The sequence below is a fragment of the Atta colombica genome, unplaced genomic scaffold, assembly GCF_001594045.1.
Source record: "Atta colombica isolate Treedump-2 unplaced genomic scaffold, Acol1.0 scaffold176, whole genome shotgun sequence".
In the NCBI taxonomy this organism is placed as follows: Eukaryota; Metazoa; Arthropoda; class Insecta; order Hymenoptera; family Formicidae; genus Atta; species Atta colombica.
The window spans coordinates 461554-478005 of NW_017259267.1; the positions used below are offsets into that span (position 1 = coordinate 461554).

General features: G+C 28.6%; 1 protein-coding gene across 1 annotated transcript in view; it reads right to left on the bottom strand.

The window, feature by feature from the left end:
- The window catches only part of LOC108686359 (neurobeachin), a 215386-nt gene that overhangs the window by 134350 nt on the left and 64584 nt on the right, over positions 1-16452 (bottom strand). The window lies entirely within an intron of this gene.

Sequence of the window (16452 nt, forward strand, 5' to 3'; positions counted from 1 at the left end):
TTTTTAATAATATTTTTTAATAATATTTATATAACATAGAAATATTTTGCGCCTAGGGATCTTATACATTGTTGCAAAATTACAATCTTTTTCTCTATAGGTTTTTTTTTAAGGAGACACTTTCTCGGAATCCGATATTACATTCTGTCCGGATATCCGATATCCGGTAATTTTACGATTCGGTGCATCCCTACTATCTGCAATATAAATGCTAAATGATTTTGAATGTATATGTTATTGTTTGTGTGTTGGCATAATGTTCAATTTATTATTTCTGCCCTTTTAAAGAAAACTAATTTAATTGAATCGTTTTACACATAAACCAAATTTTTAAAGAGGAACTATGGTGATATCATGTCATATACCAACATCTCACTACTTCCCACCTCCTTCGTATTTTGAGACGATGTGCAAATCATGATGAATTGTTTCTCATTAATACTCGTTCTTCTTACTTACATGAAATGGGCTTTGAGCGCGTAATAAAGAGCTAAGGAGCCGTTACACACCCTTTAATGCAAATGATATTAGACTACCTTCCCTTCTTCATATCTTATTTACTGAAACATTAAGAATGTTCTTATTCATTGTTTTTTTTTCCCCGTTCTCTTTTTCTCAATTAATATTAAAACAATTATTATTAAAACAATAATTAAAAGTAAAAAGAATATTAAGACTACATGTTTCAAGACTATAATCTCATTTTATTTTCTTTATATTTATAAAAAATTAAACTTATTTTGTTCTAACTGTTATTTTTAACTACTCTCTTTCACCGCACATGAGCACAATGCAACGGTTCTGATGTGTGTTTCTAAGGGAAATTAAACTTGCCATGCACTCGCAGTAAATGATTAATCGTGAAAGATTTATTAGGCAGCAGATAAACTTCTAGGCAAAACAAAACAGGGAATGCTAGATTTTCATTACTAGATACCGACTGATCTTTTTGTCCATATTTCTATTCATGAAAATACGGGAGCTAAAGATAGAAATGTGTGACCTTCATCAGTGGTGTTTCTCGATTTTCTGTCGTATCTCTCCGTGTCGGACGCAATTGCATCAACTCGATTACATCCGAGGAATGTTTAGACGCTCGAGGCTCTCGAGAACTCCTACCATTTGAATAGAATTCTCGCGATAACGCTCGGTTGTAGATGCAATGATGATGTTAGAGATTGCATCAACGATGACACGGGTAATTTTTTTACAGTTTTACTCGTAAAACCAATGGAAAAATCAATGTTTTCCATGCGATTGCGGAGACAGACCGGAGATGAAAATAAATATTGATAAACATCAGAACCATTGATTCAAAATAATATTTTGCGAACTAGATAAGAGAACTATTTTTACATTTATTATCAATTGCGTTAATCTAATTCATATTTACTTTGGAAATTAAATTGCATTGCAGTTTCTCATATTACTTTGGCAAAAGAAAAAATGCAATGATATAAAAAGAAAATTATTAATATTGAAGTTTTTCACATATAAATCCATTTGTACGCAAAATGGTTTTGTTGAATTATCTAAAAATTTAAATATATAGAAGAAAACATTTTGTTTTTGTCTTCTTTCTTGTTAGAATTTTTAACATATCCGAGTGTTAATTTAATATAATGTTATTGTGTTATTTGACTATTATATATTAATATTTAACATTTTTTAGTGTTAAAGTAACACAATTTATGAACAAATAACATAAAACTTATGTATTTTACGTAAATTCTAAGATAAATAGATAAAATATTAATTTAACATATTATAAATATTAATTTTACTGAAGAACGCTTCTACAATTTGTTTACAAGTTATATCTATGTTATATTTTTTGTGTCAATTTTTTATATAATATTTGTATTGTTATTTCCTAAGTTTCATTTTGAATTAAATTAACATAAAAATTGAGTTGTACTATTTTTTGGAACACATGAAATGTGTTACATTTAATACAAATTATTAACTGTTTAGATACGGATAAATAAAATAATTTTATTGGATTATATCTAAATAATTATATTGGCTGCTTAAACAGGTTGCTAGAAATATAGTAAAACTTTTTGCAATTATTATACTTGAGTGTCCCTACATAATTAGTCCAACAAAATTATTCTTAGACCTGTGGAAAATTTGTGTTAAATTTAATATTTTACGTGTCCCGTGAAACAGTTCATTCAAATTTTAGTATTAATTTAAAAATGTGTATATTACAAAATGAATATATTAAAAAATTAACAAAAAATGTAGTATTGACACAATTTGTAAGCAAATTGTTGATTTTTTTTTCAATAAAATTAACATTTATTAAATTAATTTACTAAATTAAGATATATTTTATTCATTTTTAAAATTTATTCTTAGAACGTTTTAAAAACCTCATTATTTTTATGCTATTTGTTTACTTACTCAAAATTGTATTATTTTGATATAAAAAGAATGATTTGAATATCAATTTAATACAAAATATTTAAATACATAACATAATCAGATTATGTTAAATTAGCACTCAAATTTGTTAAAAATTTAACATAAAATTTTAACAAGAATTTGAATGGGCCGTCTCTAACAAATATAAAATATAAAATGTTTTTTACTATGTATCTAATTAAATTTTTAGCAAAACCTTTCCATGTGCGCATGTTGAAATATAGTAAAAGAAGATGTTGGAAGAAAAAAATATGAAAGATACACGATATGGGTTAGCAATTTCACATGTCAGATAAAAATTAACAAAAAATGTAGTATTGACACAATTTGTAAGCAAATTGTTGATTTTTTTTTCAATAAAATTAACATTTATTAAATTAATTTACTAAATTAAGATATATTTTATTCATTTTTAAAATTTATTCTTAGAACGTTTTAAAAACCTCATTATTTTTATGCTATTTGTTTACTTACTCAAAATTGTATTATTTTGATATAAAAAGAATGATTTGAATATCAATTTAATACAAAATATTTAAATACATAACATAATCAGATTATGTTAAATTAGCACTCAAATTTGTTAAAAATTTAACATAAAATTTTAACAAGAATTTGAATGGGCCGTCTCTAACAAATATGTCAGTTTATCATCATTAGTTTTACATCATTTAGTAATACATACGTGAGTATAGCATTCATTGCTATCTTTTGACAACAAGAAGAAATTTTCTGTACGAAGACTCATAACGTGTCATAATATCATCGACAAACCATGGATATGGATATATCCCGTGCGGATCAATGCGCAAAGTCCGGGCATAACAAGGGCGACATCGTCAATACCAGGGACAATAATGTGCTCCGGCACGGATGTCGCATCGATAGAGGGGAATCAGAGTTGAAGTGCAGCTCGCACGCAAACGGGAAACGAGAGTTTTCCACAATCGAAGACAGAGTTGGGTGCACGGGTTCGAAGTGACGAAGAGAAATTCAGAGAGACGACGAGGCGGCGGTAACGGCGGCGACAACGGCGTGATCGGGGTAGACGGGGCCGAAATCGGGGGATAAATCAATATATTCTACTCACGCAATGGCGTAACGACGTTGAATCTCCGCTCGAGCGTGTCCACTCGATCGTTTCATCGTCTTTATTTATCCATTCGTCGCACGGTTATTTTGAACTCGAATCATTCGTATCTCGTGCGTGTCTATATTTGGGTGAAATGCTTGATACTGGAGTGTCTCTCTGCGAGAGAGAGAGAGAGAGAGAGAGAGAGAGAGTCAGCTAAACCGACGCGATCCAGCGTGCAGTTATGAAAAGTCGATGGATGTAAATCGAGTATCACCCTTGTTACGTAGAGTGCTCATTCGAAAACTTGTTGACTATCTGTTAAATTGGTCCGAACAGATCTCTATGATTTAAAGTGCGAACGTTGATCAATCGATAACATGGATATTTTTCCTGAATGACATTAAGAGAAAGTATATCGCGAATGCAAATTAAAACTCTCATACGATATATTTTAATATTTAATTTGAGAAGAAGATATTTATCTGCAAATATATATATATATATGTATATGTATGAAAAGAATGATTTTGTCGAAGTATCTGAAAATTTAGCTACAGTGAGTATAAAAAAGTATTCATACAATAAAATTTTTTATAAAAAAAATTTTATTTGTAGAAAATGAACATTAATTTTATACAATGAAATTTTATACATTTTGTTCTAACATAAATGAGCTTCGCATGTATTCTTGATTTTAGAAGCTAATTCTCGACTATACGAATACTTTTTGAGTATCCAAATAATAATACAATTTTTAATTTTCGCTTATTTTCTACAATTAATACACATCTTTTTGATATATAACATAATTTTAAGAAATATAGAGTTTATTTTATTCTTTATAAATAAATTGTTAATTACCCAACAAGAAATGATCATCAATTAAACGTCAAATCATTGTCAAATTGGTTGAAATCATTATATCGATTCAACATTAATTCGATGACTCATTTTTCTCTGGATAATACTTACTTTTTAAAAATAAAAATAAAGTTTTTTTAAAAAATATTTTCTCTGAATATTTTTTGCACTCACTATATATAGATATAGATTGAAAATATAATATCAATGTAATTTATATGTATGAGAGAACTCAAGCAATGATGAGCAATGCTGCAAAAGATTTTAATATTCTAACAATCAGTGTTTTATGTAATTATATTAGTCCAATAAAAGTCTCAAAACTATCTAGCTTTAGATACTTCAACAAAACCATTTTTCCGTATACTTACAGTGAGTGCAAGGAGTATGTTTGTACAGAGGAGATTTCTTTAAAAAAAGAACTTATTAAACTTTTTAAAAGGTAAACATTAAATAGCAGTTTATTAAAATAAAAAAAGAGACTGTATATTTTTCGAAATTATTTTACTTAAAAAGATGTGTAATAATAATAATTAATATATAATAATTAGTATATAAATATATATTATTTTAGAAATAAAAATAAAAAATTATGTTATTTGACATCGCACAAAAAAATATTCATACAGTTGACAAATTTAGCTTCACTGAAAAAAAAGTTGTTTCAAAAAAATATATTACTTGATTCAACTAAATGCATGGGTTGATAAGTAAATATTTGTTAATTCAAACAAATAACATGTTTTAAATTACAAGATTTTTTAAATTTAAATATAAATATTAAAACAAATATTCACTACCAATTACATTTAATCAAATTAATAATTTTTTTTCAGTGTAATCAAGAAAATATAAAATTCTTTTATTTATATTAGAACAAAAGGTACTCATATAAAATTACTAATTAATGTTTATTTTCTATCAATAAGGCTTTTTTCTAAAAATATATCTATATACGATTACTTTTTGTACTTATTGTATTTATTTTTTTTTTAAATATTCTATTTATTTTATTTATAAAATATTTTACCGATATCATTTACTATATACGTTTAACTCACTATAAATATTTTCTGTGCATGTTATATGATCCACGGAATTGTGTAGTAAGAATTTATTCTCTTACCGCAGCACAGGAAAATATAGGCGCACGTGCTGTGTGATGTATAATAGAACTCCTGATGAAATTTTTATAGAAATATGACCGACTAGCGAATATCAGCAGGTATAACTTCTTGAAAATATTAGAAAAACTTGCTCCCGATCTAAAAGCTTAAATACGCTTATGCCCCTCTCTCTCTCTCTCTCTCTCTCTCTCTCTCTTTCTCTCTTTTTCTCTCTCTTTCTCTCACTCTTTCTTTAAGTTGTTAATAATATATTCCAGAAGCAAGAAATAACTTTCTTTTATGAAACTTTCAAGTTTAAATTGGATAAGTATCTCAAACTAATACAAAGTCAATTTGCAATACATAAATTCGATATAATCAAGAGAAAGTCGTTTTTATAATTTTATAAATCAACAAACTCACGGTGTATTTTCCAACTATATTATGGCTACTTCAAATATTCGTATAACGTTGATTTATATCAACAGAATGTACAATTCGCTGATTGTAAAACTTACCGTGATTGTAACGCAAATATCGAATCTATTGTATAGAAATATGAATTGGCAATGCCACTATATATATTTACAAGCCTTCTATAAATTACCATAGTAATACTGACTTATTGCCTAGTTATTATTTAAACTGCAATAAACGGTTGTGAAATCAATCGGTTACATATTGCACGAAGTTTGGGATTCATCAGCATTGATTCACTGGAATAAGCTGCGCTGCGAAATTCGTCGGCATAAATTCTCTGTGACCGCAGCACAAGTGTCACCATTATCGCGGTACTTACTGCTAACCAGGATTAATATTCCACCTAGGTTAATAACCCAATATTCGTGTACGCGAACGTACATACGAGCATGTAAGCGAGATGCATGTAATCGTAACCGGTGTGTAACACGAGCGAGTAACATAATTGGTGACGCAGGGATGAAAATTATCGCACGCTACCCGATCACCAACGGTCTGCAACTTTCTGCATTGGAGAGACACGTCGTAAACCTTTGCGCTGTTACCACGCTACAAAATCGCCTACATTTTTGTTTAACTTGATGTATGGTAATTAGGTGACACATGTATAGTTGAACAAAGCTGAGTTTTGATCAAAATAGTATAGCCTCCTATAATCTGCATTCTCATCTGTGTAGCCAATTTACTGTTTGCTACACACATATAAAGGTGTAACCTTACTAGCCTGTCGAGACTTCTCCTCTCATCACTATGAGCTATCGCATGATACGTAGATGCTTATCTTTAGAAAGACGAAACCTTTCCTTTAACTCTTGCGTAAGTTTGCGCAAGAGTTGAAATATCAATAAATCAAAGCATGTTATGGTAAAGCATGTAAGGTAAAGAAGATTTCAATGAAGGTAACTTTAAAAAATCCGTTTTAATATTCTTAATGGTACACGTATCTATTCTTCTACACGTGAGATTTAAACATGAATTGATTTGAAGTATAACTAATTTTTATTTTAAATAATATTGTATAGTGTATTATTTGATATCTTCCAAATTCAGTTATCAAAAGATTTACATAAAAATGAAAGATATCCTATAAATATTGTGTTACGAGCATTTTGAATCGGAAAATGATATTAAAATATTCATATTACTAGTAATAATTAATAATAAATTATAATGACGAGCTAATATAATGTTACATTAAAACAATTCGAGAATTATACAGAACATTAGTTATATTAATGCAGAATAAAATCACAAATCAAATAATTTTAAAAATTGAGGTATCTATATATTACGAATAGTATAGCAGTTTCCTTTGTACTGAAATATTCCGTGTAATTGCAATACTAATTTATTACAAGCAATTAACCTTACAATTTTATGATTACGGATCTAAATAAATTAAATAATATATTTGACAAAATTTGACCGAAATATCGTGACAAGACAAGACGCGTAACTGTTACTATTTAATTATATAATAATTCAATGCCGGTCACGTTTGATATTTAGTTTCACTATTGATCTCTATTCGCTCCCGGGTATAAATACAAGCTTGTGTAAATTGTTGGTTCTCTTCCGCTCATGAATAGCATAAATTATTCGATAGGTAATTATGAACAATTCTCTATGGTAATGATATTCAATTAACTAATATTATGGTTATTATGGATACTTATAAATAAATTAAATGTAATGAACCATGAGATTGAGAGAGAGAGAGAGAGAGAGAGAGAGAGAGAGAGAGAGAGAGAGAGAGACTAGAGTGATTGTCGAAGTAACAACAAACTGTCAATTTCATAACTAACACGGCAGTTGATATTTATCTTGTAGTCGTTGACCTAAATTATTTCCGTACGCTAAAAAGAGATGTGAATATTGTCAATACGGCGCTAAATATTGATTTAAGCAACATCCTTGACAGATGTTTGATTTATAAATGCGAAAAATTTTTATTTTACACATTCGATATATTCGATATATTCAGAGAAAAAATGGTTTACAGTTTCCGTAATTTAATTTATATAGTTATTTTTATTGTCAACTATATATTTTTTGATAGAATTATAAGTATTATAATTACTAACATTATAACATAATGGAGCTTCTAAACATATCTAATTATTTTAGCATGCAATCATAGTCATAAATACCAAACAATTTATCTTCATGTACAGACATTATTTCTTATTTTAACAAATTACTTTCTTATCAATTTTCAGTAATGTTTGAATAAATTTCTATGCTTATATCAACGTATTCAAACTTTGTTCACGTTCACACATACACATGACAAAAATCGTTATTTCTACATTTTTGACAAGTCGAAAATTGTTTGTATTTCTTTATGGACGCGTGTGTGAGCATCGGATATCTTTTTCGAGAAATATTGATGAATGGTAGCTCGTTTGGCCGATCGGCCATTGTTTATTTTTTTTTAGTAAAAAAAAGATTGACATATTTGTAGGAATTACAATCTATAACCTGCGTTTGTTGCAGGAATAGCGTCTATAAACCGTCTAGCAATTTATGAAGACTGCGAACGATTTTGCAATATCCAAGTTATTACGTTTAAACGCTGTTAATAGTCAGTAAACTGAATAGAATGCAATATATTTAGGGAAGTAATGAAATCTAATGAAAGTTCAGAGTTTGTCAATTGGAAGTAATAAGGCCGAAATTCTCTAAAGGTTATATTATGCTTTAATAATCTATTAATATTTAGCAGCTAATTATATATGTTATCAATCTGAGAACATCTCTATCAATATTTTTCACTAAATTTTATTTGATTACGAACATTTAGATGAAGATATAACTATTACATAAAAATGTTTATTAAAGAAATTAAATTTTTTGTGGATAATTCTAAAATAATACATGTATTGTGTCTGTGTGTTCATGCATATGAATTTCTACGTTATGTTTAAACAATTAATTCATAAATGAGAAGAATTTTATCTTTATTTTTCTTTCATATTAATATATATTATATATCAATTATCTTTTTTTGAAATATCGATTATCGATTTATATACTGTTATAAAAATATATCATTGATTTTTATTATGCACGTAAAATATTACATGTGGAATGCAGTGTTTGCCAGCGGTAATCCGGCTTTACATCTCATCAAAATAACAATGCGACATAATACCCGGATAAAATCGAGTTCACGAACGTTTGTGACTCTCATTGCAAATCGCTCCTGCATTTTGTGCAGTGAAAAACTGATATCCTCGTTTGCGCTTGCTAAATTCATCATGTGAATCGTTAGATCATACTCATCACATTACCTTTCCCATAAAAATAATATTTTTTCCAATATTTTTCAGACAGTCTGATGACATTTTATATCGAAGCTAACTTTTTTTTGTCATTGTATGAAATTTTATATTATTGACATTTCATTTCCTTATATCAAAAATGATGCAACTAAAAAAATAATTCTCGAGTTATCATCATGAATGAGTTAATGTATTACACGTATTTTTTTAATAAAATAAAAAAAATTATATATTCACATATTTTTCAATTTATTAAATTTGAAAGTATTTGAAATAATACAAAAAACTTGGCAGCGATTTAAAACCTGGATCAAAAATTATTTTAAGAAGTAGACATAAAATTTTTTTCATTTACCTTAATTATTTAAAAAAAATTATTAAAGTTAAAATGAAAAAAATTTTATTTAAATTATAAAATTGTATTGCTAAATATTAAATATTGAATCTATTAAATTATTTTATATTTATATGAATTTTTATATGAAAAATATAAATTTCCAGTTACTTTTTATAAAGACTAAAAATATAAATATAAATTTCCAGTTACTTTTTATGAAGACTCTTAAGTAAACATCCTATTAATCATGAAAAATAAATTAACGTAAGAAAAAATTGTCAAAATAATCGCAACTCGAAAAGGATGATTTTTTAAAGAGTCGTAGAACAACATTGACAAAAAATAATATTTGATTTTGTTAAGAATATATTTTTTTTGTCAATATTAGTTAAATCTTTAGTTAGTTAGTCTAAATCACTTATTTTCTGTCATGTTGAAAAATAGTTTTTCTCTTTGCTGAAAAACTAAATTTTTGTAATTGTGTCACTTTTAAATTAAATAAGGAAGCGAGATTATGTAAGTACGTAAAAAATCATTAAAAATAAACAAGAAAAGTTTGTCAAAAGACAAGGAATGCATTTGTCTTACATCTTGACACGCATGATGAAGAAAGGATGCTATAATGAGTTTTACGAGAGAATGTACTGTTGAGTTAGCGAGCAATAACAGATAATGCGAAATTCGTTCTGGCGTATGCCCGTTCAACCGTAAATAACAGTACGTCAAAAAGAATGTTTTAGCCTCCATATTCCTGCCACTTCTTAAAATAACACTCGAGTAAAGGCGTTCACATTATCTGATCTTTCCTTCGAGACGGGTGTCTCATCCATTTTAATTTTCTTCTTCGAAAACGCACCATGTGCTCGCATTTTCATGCACTGGCGAAATGGCGAAATTGCTTTACGCTGAAAATTTAATTTTATCCTCTTATTTATTATCAATTGTGGGACACTGACGCTTTTGTTCTTTTCTCATTTTTTTGAAAATGTTGAAAGAATGTTTCTGGAGATATAATTAAAAATCCTATTATACACACACAAAATGACTGAGTCGCATAAACGACTTAATGTATAATGTATTAATTACATATAAAATAATTATATTTTTATAGTTATTCTTGTTGTGCGTGCTTATTTTTTAATGTTGAAAATTCAATTACTGTTACAATATGCTTAAAAATTATGCTTAAAAATGATTCTCTAAGACAAGAATTTCTCCTTAGGATGTTTATTATGAACAGATGAAGACAAAAATGCAACGTAACATAGGTGAGTTGCTCATTTAGAAAGCTTACCATTGATTTCTCAAAGCGACATAAATACGAATGCGTCGCAAATGGTACTTTGAAACTGCATTGTGTCTCTTTAACGCAGTCGTCGCTCGCTGCATTCGCGATGCCCGCAGAATGTTCGTCTACTCAAAGATTGTAATAGAAAAGTACTAAAGATTTAGAATACGCTTCCGTGAGCATTATGCGGGTCCATTATGCTTGGCTTAGATCTCAAGGAGATGGATGGCTCCACGCGAACACATGAAAAATATGTAGCGTTTCTTAAAATCGACGATGTATATTCTAATGGCAGATATTAGAGCCAAGAAATGAGAACGAGAAATGTTTTATTATCAGTGCGTCAGTTTTGGAGTGAAAGGCAAAGAATTTTTTAAATAGAGTTTCGAATGTAGGAATAAAAAAATATTTTTCGATTAGTTTTGAATAAAATTTAAAATTCCAGCTGTGTATAATCTAATTATAAAAAAAGAGTCTTAGTTAACTCGAAGTTGTTAGTACTAAAAGAATTTCATGTACATACATGAACATATTAATGTCATATTTTTTTCAATAAATATTAAATTTACATGCAACAGTTAACAATTAACAATTTTTAGTACATTTTTATTAAAATTAATTTGAAATGCAAGAAAAATATATTTCGGCTGTATGTATTTGCTTTTCAAAGTTTACTTTAGACGATTTATAATTCAGGTCAGATTTCAAGATAATTCTACATATAACATACCAAAAACATTTTGAGGAATCAATATACATGTTTATACATATTGAGATATATATATACCTGCAAGTGCGCGATATAAAATTATATCTATTAGAATTCTTTTTTTCTAATCTGATACGAATTATAGATAATCTAAGATGAACTTAATACGATAAATATTTCGCGACGGTTATAATTCAGTTGATACATGGTATTTGAAATTTTTGCAAGTTGGATGGATACTTAGCGCGTATATTTGGTAAACAAGGTCACTGCGCGGTCGGGCGTAACGATCGGAGCTGCTCCACGTGTTATTGTCTCTCGGAAACGTGATCGTGATCATATTGTAATTGATTCTCGCTTCTAATGTATACGGATTTGGATTAAGATAATAATAGATAATAATGATAAGTGAATGAGAAAGACTGTTTATTGAGATCTCTCTTTTTTCTCTTTAATTTCTCTTTCCCTCTTTTTCTCTCCTCTCTCTCTTTCTCTCTCTCTCTTTTCTATCCTCTTCTTTTCTCTTTATCTCTTTCTTACATAATTCGATAGAGATAGGAAATTATAAACTGTTGCTTTGTAGGCGACAATCATTTCCCTAATGCCGATCGAAATTATCTCATCTCATGCTTAGAATTTTCCATCGATTTATCTAGCATTTCCAGATTTAAAGCACGATATAACACATGAATTATCGGGCCGAGTTGATTTAAGTACAAAAAAATCTGTGATGTATATCGTTCATTGCCAATTTATTTGAAATATAAAGAAATTTATTTCATAGTACATATTAAATATTTCGCAGAAGTAATCAGTTGGCGCTCGATATACAGCGTTTTCTTTGATTTTCTGTATGTAATCTTGAAGTCATTATCTCTCATTTCTCTAGTACCTGTCATCATCGTAGTATTATCTCTCGGTACGCAATTATGGCAGATACTATAGAGAATGAAAGATAGTTCCCTAAGAATAGCACAAATACAATCCTAATCAGATTCGTACATTAACCACGCAATACAACTTCAGTGTAATATCAACCGATCATTTGAGATTCGTCTATTATGCTAATTTACAGGACATGGGTTAACAACGGGAATGTGCTAAGTATCTTGGGATCCTTGTATTCTACAGCGAGCAACGTATGTGATCGTACTTAAGTACATTTAAGTATTGTGTCGTATGAGTGCCATCAAGGAATCAGAAGAGGAGGAGGAGGAGGCCTTGAAGACATCAGCGGAGCAACATAGAGTATTGTTTATTATTTCATTTGTTACTCGTAAAATTTATTGTTACTTTAAAATTATTTCACACAATAATTCTTTTTCTGAAATATTTACTTATTGATTATTTTGGGAATTACTAATTTGGATATATCATATATTTTATAGATTTCGCTACCATCAACTCCGCTGCTGCGCATCATGTGGTGATAAGTAATAGCTTCTATATAAAAAAATATGTATTAAGAGTTTAAGAATACAAATATTTTACGGATCTATTGCTTTATCATGGACGAGGCTCAAATTGAATATAAATTGACTTATTAATTTAATGGTGTACGGAAATATACTAATATATAATCCAATTCGATTGTTTATATAATTCATAAAACTAACATGTTGCAAAAAATTTCAATTGATACGCTGGACAAAGAACAATGGTAAGCAAATGTATATATCTGCATTAACTAAAGTTATAAGCAATGGAAAAGGCAAGAAGAAGTAGTGGAAAAAAAAAGTCGAGTATATCATATTAAAAAGATGTTTAAGAATTAATGTTATGTGAATGTTAATTTAAGATAACATTAAATTAACGTTTGAATTAAAAAATATTTAGTATTTGAAATTACAAATTTTTTAAAAGTAGTTTTTTGTTTTTATATAAAATTTATATTAAGAAAAAATATGAGGCAAATATCGAGAGTGAGGAAATGTCTTGTATGTAATATAAGTGAACTTTTATCATCACATCGTGAACTTAATGTTTATTACATGGCAAGTTTGTATCACGGTGATTTTGTCATATTCAAACGAGCGTTTCTACATCGTACAAATTAATTCTCATTTCAGCCACAGTTGCCAAATACGGCTTTTCAGTTTTCACGTAAATCGCAACATTGCTGCTAGGAATTAATGAATTTTGTAACTGAACTATGCGGGAATTTTTATAATGAAGTAACACTGAAAAAAAATCTTAATTTCTTAATTAAAGAAATATTTATAAATTTCTTTGCTCGTATTCAAAAAAATTATTTCTTTAAATCAATGAAAATTTCTTTGAAAATAAGATAAAATCAATTTTCATTGATCTAAAAAAATAATTGTTTTTAATACAAACAAAGAAATATTTCTTTGAAATTAAAATTTTTTTTAGTGAATGAATTTGTATAAATCTGATTTAGATTTGAATAATCTTTGCTACACAATAAATTTTTTTAATTGAAAGGACAGGCGACCGCGGATGATTAGCGAAAGAACAGAATGTTCATAACTTTGTCTATTCTATTCATCTAGCTTAAATTTCTATTTACTTTCACACCAAAAGTTTGCAGCGAAGGCTCAAGTGTCGTGTATGAGTTTGCGAAGAGCGACGAAAGCGTAAACGGATTTTCCTCCACCCGACGTGGCGACTAAGGACCCGCTATTATTTACAAAAGTTCGCCGTCTTTACTTTCCTTTCTCGCCAAGTCGTATGCCACTTTTAATGAAGCGAAGCGTACGAACTTCGAAGATACATAGCAGATGATGCTTTTTTGCGGAGTCTTTCTCTTTAATTTTTGCACGTCAAATTTCGTGAAAACATATTGTTTGTTTCAAATCAAATGAGACACGAATTAATTATATGCAAATTTGTGTTAAACCAACGCGAAATACATTCAGAGAAAGATTTTTTCAATTCAAAGAAATGACATTTAAATCAAAGAAACAATTTCTTTGATTTAAATGTCATTTCTTTGATTTGAACATAATTTTTTAATTAAATAAATTTTTTTATTTAATTTCAAAAAATAATGTTTAAATCAAAGAAATGACGTTCAAATTGAAAAAATTTTTTCTTTAACCGTATAGCAAAGGAACATTTCTTGAAATCAAAGAAAGCTTTCTCTGGGTGTATATATTTACATTATACAAACACATGAATCTAACAATCGGTTAAAAATATTTTTCAAAGCATGTTTGTTGCTACAGTTGCATGTTTGTTTTTAATTAAATGGGATCCACTCAGAATATTTATTTTCTGTTTAAAATCAAAAAATCAAACAGAAAAATGGCAAATTAAATTACCACTGAAAATAAAACAATCTAAAGCGCTATATTTTTTATTTATTAACAAGAACGCACAAATTTTATCGTATTTAAAAATTGTCTTTGTGTATAAGGTTCATACCAAATTTATTGAAATAGACTAAAAAATTTATTGCCACTAGTAATATTTTAACAAATCACTGCTCTCTTGGTCAGTTATTATATGCCAGTACTCGATACATGTCTACATTGATCAATATCGATCAGATTACACCGGGTTATTTTTCTATTGATAGTACGATATCGCGAGATCATATTTTTTCCTCATGGCGAATCGATGCGCCTCTGGATGCTTCACAAGCACGAAAAGTGGAGGATGCGGACGATGCTTCAAAGCGGTGATAAATCTCATGCTACGTGATCGAAAAAAAAAATCTCGTTTCTATCCGAGAAAAATTTGCCGCGTAATGGATTCCGATCCTTTTGTACGCCGAGATTGCGCGTGTCCTACGCACGCCACACTCTCTTTTTTTCGCATCAAATAGCGAGCGAAGAGAAAGGCAAAAAAGAGAGAGAGTCAGAAATTCGTACATATGCCCTTACATTTCGCAGTTTTTCTTTCCAATGCGTCATCATACAGCGTTTCGCTGTTGCAATTTCATTATAGAAAAGAAAGTCATTCGTTTTTTTTCGCATAGCTTTAATTATCGCGATTTTATTTAACATGCTTGCAGCGCATACATGTGATGATATTGATCGCTTCGTTTTTCATTTGAGATAATTCATATTCAGTAGTGGAATTATTCTAATGCAACAGAAAGAATAAAAGCGATAAAAGAAATTTTTTGGGAATATCAAAGAGCTGCAGATTGCGGTAATTTTAAAATATTTGAATTATTAAATATTTAATAAATATTAATTATCGAGCAATGAGAGCGTACACACCGCGGTACTTGTGGAGCACAATACATAAAATATATTCACTATAATTTTACATTATTTGTTGAGTAACAAATTTCTTGAATGTTTCAGTTTACTTTAAACCATCATCAGCAATATCATAATTTTCGTGAACATATTTCAATCCGCACATGTTATAGATGGTTCGACAGAGGATATATGAATATACCTCTATTTCTTAATTAAGTAATGCTGTTAATTCTCTTTGTTAGATAACCAAGTAAATAATCTCCGTGGTTATTCAACGAAGAGAATTAATGACATTTCTCATGCCTGTTAATTAATATTTATTATTGTTTGAATTTCGAGAACCCTATTAAATATAATTTAATTTTTTTATTAAATATTTGTCCTTGTACTTGTACTAAACTACGTACCTACTTATAAATTGAATAGTGCTTGTCAGAGATATTTTCTTTTTGTTAATTATTTATTTACAAAATAAAAATTGAAGTATGAATAATCGCGATTTGATCATTTATAGAATGTGTTGAAAGACGACTAAAGGAATTAGATAAACCGAATGGTGATAAATGGGAAATCTTATAAGAGATATAAATTGCTGTCTATTTCAAAAGCTGTCGAAACTAGGGAAAGATTGAGTAGTTTGAGACTCTTCGATCAGCTCCAATGCAATAGTGTAACTCGACTCTGTTGGATGATATCCGAGAAGAATC